Source organism: Arvicanthis niloticus, chromosome 30 (genome assembly GCF_011762505.2).
Source record: "Arvicanthis niloticus isolate mArvNil1 chromosome 30, mArvNil1.pat.X, whole genome shotgun sequence".
NCBI classification, from domain to species: Eukaryota; Metazoa; Chordata; class Mammalia; order Rodentia; family Muridae; genus Arvicanthis; species Arvicanthis niloticus.
In genome coordinates this window covers 22,762,287-22,767,640 of record NC_133438.1, presented here as the reverse complement: position 1 = coordinate 22,767,640, position 5,354 = coordinate 22,762,287, and positions in this window count along the sequence as shown.

The following is a 5,354-nucleotide window of genomic DNA, read 5'->3' as shown; positions in this document are numbered from 1 at the left end:
TTCAGATTAAGTCCACAGGCTGTAGTATCTTAGTTTGCTTTACACACACACACACACACACACACACACACACACACACACAATTTGACACATATCTTGTAACATCAACAAAGACACAGCTTTTGTGGACCACAGAATATTTGCAAACTGGATTTCTGAGAAAATAAAAGATACATATTAGTGTAAAAGCAAAAGCAGATATGTTTTATTCTATTTCCTGAAGAAGTGCCAGCCGGATACCACACACTACCTGCATTTCCTCACTGGAAACATCAGGAGATGGAGAAGAGAAGCCTTGGTCTCATGCAGTTTGGGTCATAGGCAGCAAGCAAAATTGCTGGTTACAATGTAACTAACAAGTTATCCAATATTTGTAAACTTTAGTACAAAGTCTAAAGTTGTTTTTTTCTCCTCTAGAAGACAGATTTAAATTTTAATAGTGAAGAAAAAAGCTGAACTTCTGAAGAAACAACTTTGCATATAAGGTATATTTATATAGGAAGATTGGAGTTATATTATAATTGAGTTGTTTGTGCCTTAACAAGAATAAACAAAAAGCAGTTTGCATTTGGTAACCATACACACAAAACAAACATTTTTATTCTCAGTGCAATAATTCAGAACTAATCAAATATATTTCAGGCATTTTACAAAATTCCTCATGACTTAATTCTTCATAACTAAAAAAGAAAGAAAAAGGAAAGAGAAAGGAACATGAACCATCATTTTTTAAGTTGACAAGTATAATGAAAAAAACATGAGAATTTAATTTTCAGCTTCATTACTTGAATAACCGACTTTGTTTCACTGGGTATTTTTGGAGATACGAGGAACTATGGTTGATGATGGTCTAAAATAAAGTACTAGGCTTTTGCTTTATTCTCAATTGAAGTTTTCAAGACTGATTTTTATAAACCCATAGAGCCAGTGTGCACTTTGTAGAAAAAGGATGCACTTCATATTGTGAGAGTTTTGAATACTTAGTACTATGTAACTACTACAGTCTGTCTGAGAATTACAAACATTAAAAGCACTGTGCCTACAGCTAAGGACTTTCCCCTGAACACAGTGAGCTCAGAGCTGTTCTGGCTCAAACCTGTCTACATTTCCCTTCACTCCCACCCCTTTTACTTTTAGAAAATAGTTGTCTACAATTTGTCAGCACAGTAAATACATTTCAGTTTCCTAAATGAATAGACTCACCTCTTCTTTCCCACTATTTGGTACTTTACAATACACTTCCCCCGTTGACGGATCGTAAGAATCTATATATGAGTTACAGGGTAAAAATTTTCCACCTATAAAGTTCTCCAACATCAAAAGTTCCCTCTTTCCAGCCATCTTAGGAGAATACTCTCAGCCTGTACCGCAGCTCACTGTGACTGCCCTCAGGACTTTGCTCGGACACCCTCACCTCGTCCCCAGGCCCAGGGTCCTCATTTGCATATCAGGCATTGGGAGGAGGAGACCTGAAGCTCTCCAGAACATTCCTGATTCCAAACTCGCAACAGTTCTTGAAGGCAACTGATGGTCCATTCTGAGAAATGGGTACTGCATTAAACTAACATCAAGTTACATATGCACAACGTCTTCAGATTGTCCTTTCATATCAACCGCGTCTGTAAAATGATTTCATCAGTGCTGCACCGTAAGTGTCCACTGTTTAAACCTGAGATGCAAAGCAGAAAGAAAGCTGGTTCTATGGAATAATTTCCACTTGTATCTGAGAGAACAGTTGGCCATGAATGCATTAGCAGATGTTGGGCTAATTGTAAATTGAGAAAAGGGGCACACAGAAAGGTTCTGCATTGGCTAATTGGGCCAGAGGGCATTTTAAACTTTGATATCAGTCTGGGAATGGGAAAAGCACACATGTCCTATGCTGGCAGGGTGCACAAACACTTGTTGAAGCAACTTGTCCCTGTCAACACATTAATATGCCTACTTTGGGTCTAGTGATTTCCCTTCAACAAATCTCTCCTTTAAAAAATATCTGTTCAAAATATTCAACATTCTATTATTATTATCTATATTATACATATATTATCTATATAGGTATCTTAATATATATTATATCACAACATTCTATTATTATAATGTAGCTGAGAGCACACTCTGTGTCCATTTTAGCCCATGGAAGCCATGTCAGGCTTTTCAAGGTTGAAGACAAAGTGTTTGCATGAATACATAGATGTTGGAGACCGGAAAGGGCTCATGAACTGCTGTCATTATTTGTTGGTGTGTTGTTATATCTGGCATGGTAGTCAAAAAAGTTTTATCCATAAGAAAAATAAGTAGATTGTTCCATGAATAATCAGATAAACACACATATGGAATACCAGTCAGCAATATCAATTATCAATTAACACACTAACTTGGATGGATCTCTAAGACATTATGTGATATCTGATTACCAAGCACAGCAGTGGCCATGGAGTGGAACCTACAAGACAATCTATATGTGTTGTAGACGGCACAGCCAGGAGTGGAGCCTGGAGGATGGTGAGTGGATTCTCTGTCAAGCACTGAACTTTATACAGTTGAACTTTGGCTTTGTTTTGAGATGATGTAACTGTGCCTTGGTTCTTCCCTCTTGGGAATACACACACTATTTGTTGGTTTTATAGAAGCCCACAGTTGAGTCTTTGCACTTTTAAAGAGACTTTGGAGTTTTAGAGAGATTTGGGTAATTTTAGAGAAACTTTGACTATTTTAGAGACTTGGACATTTGTAATGTTCTTTATCGATATTAATATGTCACCTTGGGGACAAATGAGATAGGAAAGGTTCTAGTTGGAAAGTGCTGCTGTATGTCAAGTTGAACAAGGGGTCAGTTGTGCTGGTTTGTCTTCTGTCAACTTGACACAGCTAGAGTCATCTGGGAGAGAAAACCTCAACTGAGAAAATGCCGCCATAAGACTGGGATGTAGGCAAGACTAAAGGGCATTTTCTAAATTAGTGTTGGATGTGTAACGCCCTGGGTGCTATGAGAAAGCAGCTGAGCAACCGTGAGGAACAAACCAGTAACCAGTACTCCTCCAGGGAGTCAGTCAGCTCCTGCCTCAGGGCTCCTGCCCTTACTTCCTTTGATGATGCCTTATGTGGAGCTGTAAAACTGAATAAACCCTTCCCTCCCCACGTTGCTTATGGGCATGGTGTTTTATCACAGCAATAGAAACTGCATCCCTGGTATCCCTGCATCTGCTCTTCTTTCTGGGAATCTAATTCAGGACAGGAGGCCTGGTGGTAAACACTTTACCCACTGAGACATGCCACCATCCCCAAGCTTGTTATTCTTGTTTCCCAATGTATGCTCCTTTTTCAGTTGTCCCATCTACAGCTTTATTTCAGGCATTATTGTGATGTCATTATCACTAACATTATTTGTAACTAGCATCCCACTGCAGCTCGAGTGTACCATTAACAGGTTACATTAGTATAGGTCTGCCAGCCTTTAGAACATAACAAAAACGCAGCGCGTTCATGTTTCCTTAGTTTTTACCTAGTTAGTTCCTTTTGCTGACCCCATGTGACATTTGCTGTGTTTGACAAACAGTTTGGGTTTTCTTGTTTGATTTTTCTCAGTTTTGGTGTCAAGGATTCTATACAACAGCCTTCTAATGGAATTTGATGTTCTCCTCAAGATTAGACTAGTACTATGGCTTTTTGAGAGGAGACCACAGAGGTCATCATCGTATGCACTGGGACCTGTGATTTCACTAAACCTAAGCATCTCACTGGTGCTGACTGTGACCACCTGACTAACATAGTACTCAACAGGTCTCTGCAGTCAGAAGTATTATTTCTAAACCATTTTCCCATGATGTATTCATTTTAAAAAGGCTGCAGGCTTAGCCCAAATACAGTGGTGAGGGCTGGGGAAATGTCTAATTGGCAAAGTGCTTGCCTGAGCTTGGATACCCAGAGCCCATGGAAAACTCAGAGTACCGCAGTGTGTGCTTGTAATCCTAGCACTATGAAGGCAGACACAGGACCCCTGGGGCCTGGCAGCCCACCAGACTAACCAAATCAGGGAGTCCTTGATTAAAGAAAATGCTTTGACTAAAGAAAATAAGGAAGAGGAGACTAAAGACAGTTGCCACCAACCTCTGGCCTTCACATGCACCTGCACACACACACAGAAGAGAGGGGAGGAACCACGTTCTAGCTCCTTGAGGAAAGAACACCAACACTGAAGATTGGGAGCGCTGTTCCCCACCCTGCCCAGGTTTGTTCCATAACCCATTTCTGTTATCAAGGGCACAGGATGTTATTTCCTGAGAAAGTGATTTTCTTTTCTAATTTTCGAGAGGAAATGTTTATTTAGCTGATTTTTTTCTTTTTGTCACATTTAAGGCTATAGTTTGAGAAGTTTCTACTATAGACATATGTCATACACACATGCATGTACACTGCATTCGTTACATAATTTAAATATATAATAAGGTGACATATGTGTACATGCTCCATGCATACTGACGGTTTATACTTTTGCATTCCACAAGGAACCTGAGGTGAAGATAAAATCAGAGAGTAGTCATTTATAAAATATTAACAGGAGACCCTTTCTAGCTTGACAGCTGAGCATTGAATTTGGTGTGAGCTTCCTAGCATCGCAAGAAGCCATCAGCCATAGAAGATGCCACGGGAGCCTCCTTGTTTCTACCTAAATGTTATGTTACACAAAGAAATGTTCTAATGGCCAGGCTTATCTCACCTAGCACTGAGACCGGCAGAGTCAACACAGCTGGGTGGGCTGCTTGACCCTGTAAGAGGATGGGAGATGATGAGAAAGGTGACCATCAAACAGAAGAGTCCCAGGGCTTCCCACGGGGCTTCACAGACAGGTAGGTTTCTGGCAATCATAATCAAGTTACCAAACACAATTCTAATGCCAGGCCCTGATGTCATCACAGCAACTGTGGAGGTCCCAGCACCAGGACACTTGGCTGCTGTGTCAATGTCCCAGAAGACAGTACTGGTCAGGGACTTTTATCTGGCCAGTGGGAGAGTGGAGCTGCTGCAAGATGGGCTGTGTGGAAGCAGGAGGCAGGCATGGGCTGGACGAGATCTCCAGAACAGGAGCTGTCTGGAGATGGAGAGATAAACAGTGCTCTGGCAGAGTGCTCCTCTTTAGGGCTCTGCCAGTGGTGTGTTCCACATCAGTCTGCACCTCCAACTCCTCCAAGCCCCTGCTCAGCCCACAGTGCTGTTATTTCAGTTCTCATTATTAAGATAACTATCTTTTGTTTCATAGAACCTGGAGATTAAGCAGTCTCAAGGTTCCCTTCATCACTAAGAATATATTTATGTGTATTTAAGAGGTGTTTCAGAAGATAAACCTGAGCACAGGA